Source organism: Thermobia domestica, chromosome 18, assembly GCF_964235325.1.
Source record: "Thermobia domestica chromosome 18, izTheDome1.hap1.1, whole genome shotgun sequence".
NCBI lineage: Eukaryota > Metazoa > Arthropoda > Insecta > Zygentoma > Lepismatidae > Thermobia > Thermobia domestica.
The window spans coordinates 109,614,094-109,628,190 of NC_137471.1; the positions used below are offsets into that span (position 1 = coordinate 109,614,094).

At 38.1% G+C, this 14,097-nt stretch overlaps 2 non-coding genes across 2 annotated transcripts; both read left to right on the forward strand.

The window, feature by feature from the left end:
* The first annotated feature begins 10,388 nt into the window (after window positions 1-10,388).
* LOC145676256 (5S ribosomal RNA) lies at window positions 10,389-10,507 on the forward strand. Its single transcript, XR_014129352.1, has one exon. It is a non-coding gene; the product is annotated as a 5S ribosomal RNA (ribosomal RNA).
* Window positions 10,508-10,684: 177 nt separating this feature from the next.
* Window positions 10,685-10,803, forward strand: LOC145676234 (5S ribosomal RNA). Its single transcript, XR_014129330.1, has one exon. It is a non-coding gene; the product is annotated as a 5S ribosomal RNA (ribosomal RNA).
* Window positions 10,804-14,097: the final 3,294 nt, after the last annotated feature.

Consider the following 14,097-nt stretch of genomic DNA (forward strand, 5'->3'; position numbering starts at 1 on the left):
GGTTTTGTGTGTTTGTTCGTGTTTTAAACATCTGTTTGGGGTGAGGCCCCGTTTAGTGTGTGACTTTTGTATAATTGTAGTGCGTTGCAGCGGTTGGATAGTGTGGCACTCCTTGGTCTAACACCGCTAGGTATCCAGAGGCCTATATGACTGTTTCTAAGGGGATCCCTAAGCCAAACCGCTGTTTCAGTCCCCCCTGTAACTCTGCTGCCTTCAGATCGACCCAGACTGTCGGACCAAGCCTGTGCATACACCAGAACCAGAGCGAATCTTGGTGTCTGGGAGGGTCGGGTCAACCAAAGTCAGCAGAAAGATACAGGTGGTTGTTTTCCGTTTTTCGTCAAGTCAATTTATTGTCAAAATGGCTCTTTAAAGAGCCTGTCTGCACACTATAGGCGTATCACTCGCTTGAATTCGTTCACGTACAAAGCACTACGCGTTATAATATAAACGCCGCGATAGTATATTCCACTGTGTTTTGTTGGTAAAAGAAATTTAGCTCTTTGTTTTCAGTGGAATATGCTATGTTGCACACCAATTCGTGTGTTGATTGTTTCGTCGCGCAGGAAGAACCCAACACGTGTACTGTACTCTAAGCCGGTTTTCCTCGTAATGCGACGACAAGCCCAAGCAGCCCAAGACTCGTGGTTTTGTTCCTTCGATCATGCAGGGAAAGCACGGAGGAAAAACACAAAACGTGTCTAAGCCAATGAGAACTGTCCTTTTCGACTGACTTTATCCAATGAGAAATAGCTTGATTTAACGGTTTTGCTCTTTATATAACTTGACTTCATTCAGCGCGCAATTATTTGAAACAAGTCGTGACAGTTGCAATGGCACGTACCAAGCAGACAGCTAGGAAATCTACTGGAGGCAAAGCTCCTCGAAAGCAGCTTGCCACCAAAGCTGCAAGAAAGAGTGCTCCAGCTACCGGTGGAGTGAAAAAGCCCCATCGTTACAGGCCTGGTACTGTGGCTCTCCGAGAAATTCGTCGTTACCAGAAGAGCACTGAATTGCTCATCCGCAAGCTGCCCTTCCAACGACTCGTCCGAGAAATTGCACAAGATTTCAAGACAGATCTTCGCTTCCAAAGCTCAGCTGTCATGGCTTTACAGGAGGCAAGTGAAGCTTACCTTGTAGGGCTTTTCGAAGACACCAACTTGTGTGCTATTCACGCAAAGAGAGTCACAATCATGCCTAAGGACATTCAGCTTGCTCGCCGCATCCGTGGGGAACGTGCTTAAGTTTGAAGTTCTGGCACTGAGTTCAAAAACGGTCCTTTTTAGGACCAATACACTACTTAGAGATGCTGTTATCCTAACAAGGATCTTGTCCATACTTGTTATCTTTTTTTTTAAATTCTCACGCCGTATGTTGCATAGTTAATACATCTACCTTCGTTTTCCTGTCGTTTCGTATATCATCCTATCTTTCAAGTATATTCTTTAGTTTTCCCCTATGTTTACCGATTGATTATCTTCGTTTTATGTGGTCAAGGGTTCGATTTTGCCATATGTTGCATAAGTTAACTTCGATTCAACCACTGTTTGCCCTTCTCAACGTTATTAATCTGATAGAACTCGCAGGCGAAATATGTACTTCTTCCAAGGTAGCAAAAGTAATATTATTTTGTCAGAGGTCGCTGCTGTTGAATGCAAACGTTAAACTAAACTTTCTTTAAGTGTCTGTTTGTACTTAACATCAGTTCAATTGTACACCTACATTTCTGCTGGTGTTACTATTTTTCTTTATAGCAATATTACGAATTATAAGACGGTATCCGTGGTTATTAGCGTGTTCCCTTTTCCTAACACTTTCTCATTACACCAGTATTTCCATCATTCATTATGCGTAATCACCCGTCTCCTTTATCATAAAAATCATAATAGTACGACGTTAAATTGAAACATAGTCTACTTCACTTTCACGAGTTGTAATAAGTTCGAACATTTCTTTCACCCCAGCCTTGAAAAGAGTTGATTTTAGTTTAGTGTCCCTTTCAGCAGCAAGGCTGTTTCAAACGTGGACCTACTTATTAACGTGCAATGCGAAACATTTGAGCTCCCACCGAGAATCGAACCCAGTCAGCCTGCAAAAGTTTTTCTAACAAATGCATTAAGTGCGTTTTCTGTACTGTTTCGCTACTTGAAGATAGGAACAAGGAAAAAGTAAGTGATCACAAATTGACATTACGTAATGTGTTCCCCATTTTTTTTCGAGTACACCATTCTTGACACCCGTGAAAGCTTTCTTTCCCCACCCTCAATTCCCCTCTGTTATAAAGCACTTACATCAAGAAGTGCTTCGGTTAAAAAGAAAACTCAAAGTCCCTTCCGTGTATACTATACATTGCTATGAATGAACATGTGATAATGATAGGAAAAGCACAATTTTACTCTTCTCAAAGTATTTGATGGCTCTAAAAAGAGCCGTTTTAAAATGTCAGATGATTTACTGACACATTTACTTCTTCTTTGGTGCAGCCTTCTTAGCACTTTTCGGTTTTGCTGTAGCCTTCTTTGGCTTCGGGGCCTTTGGCTTCTTGGGAGTTTTTGCCTTCTTCACTTTAGATGGTGATTTCTTAGGTTTGGGAGCAGCAGCCTTTTTCTTTTCACCAGTCTTCTTGGGACGTTTAGCTGCTGGCTTTTTCGCAGGCTTCTTCTCCTTTGATGCTGATCGTTTCGCCTTGGTTGAAGATCCACCTTCAGGCTTCTCCTTCAGCGATGAAGCACTAAGCTTAAACGATCCAGATGCACCTTTTCCCTTGGTCTGAACCAAAGACCCAGAAGCAACTGCACTTCTCAAGTATTTCTTGATAAATGGAGCAAGCTTCTCGGCATCCACTTTGTAGTTCTGAGAGATGTATTTCTTAATAGCTTGCAGTGAACTTCCTCCCCTTTCCTTCAAATTCTTGATGGCGTTGTTCACCATTTCTGATGTTCTTGGATGAGAAGGTGTTGTTTTTGGTTTCTTAGGCTTTGCAGACTTCTTAGGAGAAGCCTGTGCCGGGGCTGCAGGTGCTGATGCCGTATCTGCCATTGCTTTCTGCAATAAACTCAACGATACTGAAGAATGAAATTTTCGCTGGCAGGCAGCGTTGAGTTTGGTTACGGAGCGCGGACCGGATAGAAAGCACTTGCTGAGGCGGGCTGAGGTAAACAGAAGTTCGTAGTTGCCACAACGATAAGTGTGTTTCCTTCTATTTTGATAAACGATTTTTTTCAGGTATTCAATGAATGCACCAGATCCTATTCTTCCTTACTGGCTAGAAGAAACTTTATTCCACATAACTCAAAAGGCATTTGTTTTTATTCGCTTTTCTATTTTATGTTTCAGTCATTGCTAAGTCGGTCACACTACTTTTTCACCCTCCTTGTGCTTATAATTTTCATAATTTAACATGGAAATACTTATCAATAAATAATTATATTACCATGGTAATTAACTTCAATCCTTCCTGTGATTATACGCAAAGTACCATCTTCGTACTGCTTACTATAGTTCAATGAAGGGAATCTATAAAGTAACGCGTGTCGCACACATCTGCCTTGCAAACTCCCTGGCCTACTTCCAATGTATAGACTTTTATTTCAAATCCTGATTTAATTTCATAATTTTCTGTAGATTTTAACATTTTATTACCCAGCTTCTTAATACGAATGACAATCAAGCCTAAATATTTATTCCCTTTAACTTTATTTTTCTTTTTTATTTTGTGCCTTGTTTCATATTTGTTCTTACGTTAGCAATTAACGCACTTACCGTAGTTATGTATGAACAGGTTGTTTCTATATTTATTTTATTCCAAATAAATTAAATATATATACGGATTATTTTATGGTAGTTGATATTTTCTGTTGTTTCCTACGTGAATTGAGAAAACGCACGGACTTTCGCCTAATTCTTGTGCTACTTTCATATGTCTGTATCTGTCGAATGCTGTCGATCTGTCGAAATGTGTATTACTATCTGTCGATTCATCGAGTGAACTGAATTCGTTAACCATTTCACCAGGCGCGCATGCATTTTTTTTTCTTCTAAGGGATCCAAGCTTCGGGGGGCAAGGTTCCAATACTACAAGCCACTATGTCTATATACTATTATTCTGCATTCGAAAACACGATAAATATTCCACTTACTTTTTCACAAAAACATGATACAGACAGAGTACAGATGAAGTGTAAGATCAGATTTATATTGATGATACATCAATATTTTCCCTGTTAATAACTACATTTAATGAGAAAGTCTGCAAATGTATGTTCACTTAGGAACTTTTGCGAGGAGTCCGCACCCGGTGGACACCCCGTGAGTACGCCTCTGCACTTGACTATACTTCGAATTATACTGCAAACAGTTGTATTTTAGTTTCCCCGTTTAGTTCATCGATATCATTAACACAAAGAAAATAGATGTTATAGATGCGTATTCTCAGTTCTCGCTTTATATCCGGACGTCTGCAAAAATCTACTCCTTTTCTTTCTTTCACGCATCCACCAAACTAACAATGATTTGTATTATAATATTTGCGCATAAAATGTATATCTCATACCTTCCATGTTCTCAAGTATTCATAGACAAAAACGGTTACTTTCTGCGAACAAATTGTCCAAACACAGTGCAAATGTCATCTATAGATTGTCCTGGTTCCGTCTGCGTGTACATAACAATGCGTCATAATCATACATTGCACATTAAGGATATCAAATAATCTTCCCAAATTCCTAGATATGCCTGGCAAAAGTTCCGCGTGTTGTAAGGATATTACATTTGTACTACCGACAAGGTGGTATCTTCCAACATTGAAGTTCAATAAACCCCAAATGTGTCGGATATAGTATTTGATTTCTTGTCTCATTGTTTGCGTCAGAGATGTCTTCTCAAGTTAGGATTTACGATACATACAGGATGAGTTGTATATATTGTTGCTGCCAGCTCTATATTAATCCCATATTTGTAAACGAATAAAAACAGTATTCTAATTATAACAATGTGCTCACAATTAATTTTATTCTTAATTGTTATACGTATTGTTGATTAAAAATGAAAATGTTGCTAAGTGAATTTTATTAATATTTTCTGTTGCGTGATATAGGAAGTGAGTGAAATATTGGAGGAATATAGTGTGCGTAGCAGATGATGTGCAGTGGCTTTGGATCGCCTGTGATAAGGTAAGGCATTTGCTATTTTAATTAACACATTTTATATACTGTAATCCTAATTATTTTTATGTGAATGTGCTTACTACTTGTGTATTCAGTGGGACCGATGTTTTAATATGTATGGTCAAGCAGTGTCGAGCCTGGTCAGTGTGTGGATAGGTGACCATTTTTTGTAAATCGATAACATTTAACTTTGTAAACACGGATGAAGTAGAAGTATATTTATTTTATTTTTTACCTCAAATATGTAGGACACTTCTCCTTTGTACATCAATTATTATTATTAGTTCAACTTGTTTACAAGTTAAATGAAAAGAATAGTCGTTATCGTGTGATGATTGTGCTCATTAGGCTAAAGAAGACTCGTGATAAGAAAGAAAAGAAGAACGGTGCTCAAGTTTCGTCACAGCATATTCTCAAAAATTTACAGGCAAAATTCAGTGTTCTGCATGAAAAGGCATATTTGTACGAAAAAAAAAATTCTGCAGACGACAGAATTAAATAAAGTAATACACATGTATTTTACAGTTACTGGTGTAAAATCATTACAAGTGCTTTCCCAGGTGGTCAATAAAAAGCACGAATACTATTTAAGGGAGCCAAAACAGGAGAAAGCTGGGGGCCTGAGCGATAGCAAGAATGTGCGTCCAAAGTGAACAGGAGCGAAGGCGACGCGGGTATACGTATAAGCAAGGGTAGTGGAAACCAGTTAGTTTTCGAGTTTCAATAGCACTTGTCATGCATCCATACTAGTAGCGCCCCGCTTGTAAACATTAAGTACACTATGCAAGAATACACCGCCGGTGGAAAATAGTACCTAATACAGTTATCTTTCATATATACTGACTTATTTTACAGTAGTAACCCAACACTAGTAAACGTAAAATAAAAGTGTATAACTTTATATTTAATTCTATCGCCTGGCTTAGTTTTTCACCTGTAAGATGTACTTATTTAGAGCAAGTTTCTTAACTAGCAAATTAAACCGAGAACCACAGCAACCATATATATATTCTTATGATGTACTTTTCTTTGAGTGGTGTTCTCTGTCTATTGAATAACATTTTCTCAGTTTAATGCTAGCAAAAAACAAAACAAAATCAAAGTGTTTCTATATAAATTTAGTTCACCGTGTTGTAATATCACATGGAATTGAAAAACGAATAGTCGAACCTCTGCTATCTCGATCAAACTTCTCAGGATGATATACTGACTTACCGCAGAAGTTCGACTGAATACGTTTCTCAGTTCCATGGGAGAACCTGGAGAAGCAAAAGCCTGCGCAACGGAAAATACTAAATAAACTTGTAGAGCAGGTCAAGATGTATCATCATGCCAAGTTTCATTCAGATCAGAGAAGTTTGGCTGCAGCCATTTTCATTACAAAGCACAAAATGGATGGTCCCTAACCTCGAGAATCTTCACAATTGTCGACGAGTTGAACTGCACTCATCTGATCAAAATCAAACTTAAAATGGCAGTTCACTTTCAACTGTTAAATAATATGATATGCAGGCTTCTGCTTTCCTAGTTACAGTCTATCCACTGTGGTATGCATATTAGTAGAAATGTGAGAGTGCATATTTATTAAAGATTTGCTTCAAAAAGCGATGAAAGACATAGGCATTGCCGCGGGCGGTGATAACAAGATGCCGGAAAACGAACAAGCAGAAAGAATATGGGCTGAAGAAGTGTAAACGACGACGCGGCGGCCCGTAAAGGTGTTGCCGTCCTATTAAATGAATAATATCAAAAGAAAGAAAAAAAAAGTAAAAAATTTCGCGCTCGTAATCAAGACAGAAAGCAACTAAAGGAAATCTTTGTTTTACGTCCCACGTTATGCCGCTTAGGCTAAAAGAGGCGCTGATTATGAGAAATGATTGAAATGGTGGTGGAATGAAGAAAGTGGGAGGAAACGGGAGAACCCCGCGGTAACCCACCGCACATAGTTTTTGTCCACCATAAAGTTAACTTGGCGGGGGCTCAAGATAGAAAGACGGTTGCAAAAACAAATAAACGATGTTGCATCCCGTAAAAATGTTGGCGACCTATGAAATCAATATTTTTTCTTAAAAAAAAAAGAATTAAAAAGAGAAAAAAAGGTCAAAATTTCGCGCTCGCTTCGCTCGCGATCAGCAGAGAAAAGAGGACGTGACGCACCCCTAAAAGTGTTGGCGACCGATTGAATAAATATTGTGGGTAAAAAAAAAAAAGTCAAAAATTTCGCGCTCGCTTCGCTCGCGATCGACATGAAAAAGGCAACGACGTGACGCCCCGTAAAATTGTCGGCGACCTATTCAATCAATATATTCGGTTGAAAAACAAAGTCAAAAGTTTCCCAATCGCTTCCCTCCCGATCGACATAAAAAAAAGGCAACCCCTTCACCTCTCCTTATGCATTCATCAGTAAACATACAACCATAGATCACAATACCACTCACATCACCTATCAGTTCTCCACGTCCATCAAGATCCAATCATCGCCCTGGCCCTTTATGATGATACACAACATTACATGTTATTGTGTGCATTGCCCCGCGTTACAATACATGACCAAAAAAAAGAGAAAAAGAGCTGCACTGCCTTCAGTGTAGACATGTTCGTATTCGTAGAAAATGATTTTAGGTACACGATAGTACAGTAATCTATCTTCACATGCTTCACATGTGAACGATACCTACACATGAAGAGGGCTCCCGAGGTTTCCTTTTCCAATAGGATGGAGCTCCACCACACTTGCAGAATGACGAGAAGTTATGTTAATAAATATATCCCAGAGTGTTTCGTAACTCGCCCTTGGTCCTAATGATGAAGCGTTCTTCAGATGGCCCCGATGTCTCCACACATGATACTATGCGACTTCTTTTCACGAGGCTCTCAAAGATCACGTTTGTGTCCTAACATTCTCTGCAGATATGACACAGCTGCGATAGCGGATCACAGAAGCCTTTCCTCTCCTTACAAGAGACGTGTTCATTCGAGTATGGGAGTAATTCGACTATCGATCAAATATCTCCCGTGTCACGATAGTAGTCACTTTCAATTCTTCTAACGAAGGTAAGAAAAAATGCTATACAAACTTCCTTTCGGTATATAAAGGATTAGGGGCCCAGAGAATATTTTCTTTCAAGAGGATACATTCTTTTTCGAACAACCTGTATATAGATCCTCTAATTATAACTGCAAACAAAATGTTGATTTTGCAATTGCTTCCATGAGAGAAAATTCTGTGCACTTTCTTTCTGAAGGGCCGGGCCTAAACGTTTTCCTTAATCATTAAATTTAGTAGTTATCTACAATTACATAGTTTTCCATTGTTCTCAAAATAAAGATTTTTCTCTATGAATTGTTGAATGTTGCTAGGGATATTGAAGTAATTCTTTTTAGTGCTTTTTTCTTTACAATAATGTACTGAACGCCTGCATTAAGGAAGTTCGTGTGTCCATCTTGCAAAATGTTTCGTCTTTTTTCATGCCCACTAAGGTAAATATTCATTTTGCTCTTTTCTCTGTATGCAAACCACATTTCTTAAAGGCAACATTTTCATACAAATGTAGTACTAAAAACTTCTAATTGGCAACATCTGGGCTGCGAAGAGGAAAAAGAAAGAAATCTCGTACGTATTCGCGCGCAATTCGGAATTAGCCAATGAAAAGCACAAAAGCGGCCACCATCTCTCTCTCTTTCTTATTAACGGTTTTGTACTTTCTGCAGTTCTATCAGTGCTGCTAACCTCTTACTATATCATTGAATATGTATGTTTATATATATATATATATATATATATATATATATATATATATATTTTTTTTTTTTTACAAAAAATCGTACTACTACGGAATAATATTAAATGCCTGTAAACCCTCATTTCTGTTTGCACTTTCTGTTACACTACCTTCCCCGAACTTCTTTAAAGTTATTAAGTGCAGAACGGGGAGTTATACATATTTACTTGCGCTTTCACAATATCTGCACATTGTGTAATAATAGGAGACGTATAAAATAAAACTATATGCTAATACGTATATATATATATATATATATATATATATATATATATATATATATATATATATATATATATATATATATATATATACAGTACACATTCCACTATCCGAGGCTTTCCTTTTCTTTTCTTGCTGACGATAAATTACGCTTTTAGAAATGTTGTCTGAAAACAATAAGAATATGTGCAAAAAATACAATCAGAGGTAGAGGTCTTTAACAGGAAATAAGCAAGGGAGTTGAAAAATTTTTTATGCATGTAAAAAATATAGACATGAACCAACTTGTGAAATAAAAAGACCAGAAAACTACTCTTTCTAAATTATGTGTAAACTTTTTACCGAAAACGAAAGTTGCACGAAAGACTTTTTGTCCCTTTTTTGGCCTCCGGTGCTTGGGGTCCCTGGTTCAATCCCAGCTCGTGCCGTGTGAACTTTGTCGTGCATAAAGACCGTGCTCATGGGTTTTCTCGGGTTTCTCCCGTTTCCTCCCACTTTCTTCATTCAGTACTCATCATCACCGTCTCCTTTAGCGTAACCGGTATAAGTATGGGACGTAAATCTAAAGATTTCATTTCATTTCCCTTTTCTGCTCATACTGCTGATTATGCGCGATTATGCCAACATCCAACTCCGCGGATAATCGTGCGATTACTGTATATACAACTAATACAGATACGTAATTACATTATCAGTTACAGTATCGGTTTTTATTTACTAATTTGCCTCACTTTATTTGCATCCCTGCAGTAAATAATTCTTATCGATAATAGTTAAAATGTATATTACATTTTAGTGCTTCACGACTGAATGATCATCTGCCTTACGTTATCTCGCAGCTGAAGAGGATGCTACACTGAAAACTACCTTGCGTTATAAAGGGTAAGTGAAACATATCTTAAAAATATCTTTCATACATTTCATTGTGTACATTAAAGAATGTAAGTTTGCCTTTTTCCTGTAATCAATACTTAATAAAGGATTTATTTTTATTTATTTATATACAATTTCATACGTGGTTCGTGATAGTAAACTCGATAGGACACAGTGGCACTATGAACATCCGAATCACTCATCATTCGAACATTCAAATATTTATTCGAATATTAGTATATTCCAAGTAATGTTAACGACGTTAATATGCTTGCCTTTATAGTTAATAATGTCAATTCTTACTTAAAACATACTTCCTTAACAGGACATTGAAGAAAAGGTAGTTGCCAACGGCCATACCATGCTGAATATACCGGTTCTCGTCCGATCACCGAAGTCAAGCAGCATCGGGCCTGGTCAGTACTTGGATGGGTGACCGCCTGGGAACACCAGGTGCTGTTGGTATACTTTTTCTAATTTTGTTTTTCACAAAGACGAATATTCTCACATCGTTCACCACGATAATTTCGTAATCATGCATTACTTAAAACAATTAGCAACGCTTTGCACGCGCTGGTCTTTTTGAGTATTCACCGACAAACCTACGTAGCTACAATAACTCACTCGAAGCCATATGCATTCGCCAACGGCCATACCATGCTGAATATACCGGTTCTCGTCCGATCACCGAAGTCAAGCAGCATCGGGCCTGGTCAGTACTTGGATGGGTGACCGCCTGGGAACACCAGGTGCTGTTGGCATCTCTTTTTCAAATTTCATTATCCTTCAAGTACGAAAATACTAGAAACATTAATTTTATAGTACTTTCAAGAGATAATTTATCAACATTATTTCATAGCGATTAATCGATATTCTAAGCGTTATACCCACTATTTCTTACACTAACAGCCTGTTTATTTGCACGGCACATTAAAATAACCTGATTTCCGATCCGTGTGCACCTACTACTATACTTAACACGGAATGTATTACCACTTTTTAAAAGTAAATTATTATGACTAAGTGTAGATCTCCGGCGAGTAAATGCCTTTCGTATACAAGCACGACACATCTCCGCTATGTGCTTTACTTTTTTACTAACAGCATATAGAAATTGGATTTCAAGGTGTTTCTACATAACAGAATGAAGCAAATTTCGTGATTTAACTCTTTCGAATAATGTGTTGGTCCTGACAAGGACCGTTTGAAATGAAAAATCTTGAAGAAGATTTTTACTTAGAGCTTGTGTACTTGGTAACAGCCTTCGTACCCTCACTTACAGCGTGCTTGGCAAGTTCACCAGGCAAAAGAAGGCGCACAGCTGTTTGGATTTCCCGGCTGGTGATAGTTGACCGCTTATTGTAATGGGCCAAACGAGAAGCTTCAGCAGCAATACGCTCGAAGATGTCATTAACAAAGCTGTTCATGATACTCATAGCTTTGCTAGATATGCCAGTGTCAGGATGCACTTGCTTCAAAACTTTGTAGATGTAAATGGCATAGCTCTCCTTCCTCCTCCTCTTCTTCTTCTTATCTCCCTTGGAGATATTCTTTTGGGCTTTACCAGCCTTCTTTGCAGCCTTTCCGCTAGTTTTTGGTGGCATGATGACTCACTCGTTCAGCAAAATTAGATGTGTCCGCCGATTTATCGACTTCATTTAAATTACAGTACGTGTTTCAATTCGCGCCAACTGCCTTGCTTTTCATTTGATGCACTCGGGTGCACGCTTGAAGTAGTAACAAAACTGACTTGATTCATGGGAGGCCGCAATTGGGCTCAATGAAAAAATAGATGAACTCGCGGATTATTTGGAAGAAAACGAAATAGATATAGGATTAGTTAGTGAAACGAACCTAATGACCCAAACAAAAGTAAAAATCTCGAACTATACAATTTACAGGAACGACAAAAATCCGCAAACAAGTAAACTAGGGACCCTAGCTCTTGTTAGAAAAAACATTAAGCACTCAGAAATTAAACTACCTACTCTCAGCACTGTAGAGGCTACGGGTATAAAAATATATTTAAAGAACCAACCCATAACAGTTGTCGGAATATACAACTCCCCGTCCGTACCAATTAACACAGATGACATACGGAAACTTGCAAATATCGCTCCAGCCGTACTACTAGCAGGGGACTTCAATTGTAAACATCCTCTCTTTTGCAGCAGAATAACGAACAATAATGGAACGAGGCTATATAACTACATGCAGGGATCCCCCTTGCAAGTGTTATCGCAACATAGGCCAACTCACTATCCACCAAATGGCAACAGACCAGATGTACTAGACTATGCTCTCCATAAAAACATTAACGGTACCTTGCAAATTTATACTGAAAATGAACTAGATTCAGACCACCAACCGACCGTCATTACAGTAAACGGGAACCCTGAGCTAGAAACTGAACAACTCGGTTTTAACTATAAAAAAGCAAATTGGGAAATATTTAAAAAAGAAGTAGAAAAACGCATTCCAGACAAGTATGAGATAGTAAACAAGGACAACATAGATCAGGCAGTTGAAATTCTAACTAAGGCTATACAAAATGCAACCATAAAAGCAGTACCCAAATTCTCAAATAGTCAATCAATACGCTCTAAGCTACCACAAAGCATTAAAGACATAATTCAACTTAGAAATAGATTAAGAAAAGACTACCAAACCAATAGAAACCCAATCACTAAACATCACATTAATAGACTAAGAAGAACGATCAAATCCGAAATTAAAAACTACAAGGTGTATACTTGGGACAGGAAAGTGCAATCCTTAAAATTCACAGACGGTAGTATTTGGAAAATAACCAAGAACCTTACGAAACCTTACACTCCCACCCCCTCCCTACACGGCGAAAATGGGCTAGTATTTACAGACAAAGAAAAAGCTAATGCGCTCGCGGACACGCTTGAGAAAACTTTCAGACCTAATGACATTGGGGACAATAGAAGGCATGAAAGACTTGTCAAGCAAAAAATAGAATCAATTAAACTAGCAGACTCACAAACATCTGCAAAACGAACCAACAAAAATGAAATCGCAAAACTAATTTCAAAATTAAAACCACTTAAGGCTCCGGGTCATGACAATATACACAACATTTGTATCAAAAATTTGCCGCAAAGAGCAATTCAATTTCTAGTTCAAATCATAAACGCAATAATGAAACTAGCCTACTTTCCCAAAAAATGGAAAATAGCAAAAGTAATAGCGCTACCTAAACCTGGTAAAGATCCCTTGTTTCCACAAAACTATAGACCAATCAGCTTACTATGCACACTTGCCAAACTTACGGAATCAGTATTGCTTGCAAGACTAAAAAGACATATTAAATCACACAAAATCTTAATAGACGAACAATTTGGTTTTAGAAATCACCACTCAACTACGCAACAACTAGTAAGACTGATTGAACACATCACTGATAGTTACAATAAGAACAAAGGCACAGCAGCCTTATTTTTAGACATTGAAAAGGCGTTTGATAGAGTCTGGACTGAAGGACTACTCTACAAACTCAGTACCATTGGAATCCCAGATATATACATAAAAATCTTAATGGCTTACTTGAGCAATAGGACTTTCTATGTAAAAGTAGGATCGGAACAATCCAGCTCCCGCGAGATAAAAGCAGGTGTTCCGCAGGGATCACTATTAGGACCGTTATTATTCAACCTATATATAAATGACATACCGAAACACAACAACACGAACGTGGCGCTATTCGCAGACGACACATGCGTCTTCGCTAATAGTTGGCAACCCAACCAGGCCGTGAATTATATACAAAGGCATGTACCAAAATTAGAAGAATGGTTTGAAAAATGGAAAATCAAAATTAATGCAAATAAATGTGAAGCCATGTACTTTACCAAGCGCAGGAAGACGCCAACACAACAAATAAAAATTTTCAATGAACCAGTAAGATGGTCAACAAAAGCAAAATACCTTGGGGTACTACTAGATTCGAAACTAACATTTAAGGAACATATTAACGCACAAATCGGGAAAGCCACAGGTAGGGCTAATGAACTCAAAAGCCTGCTAAGTAG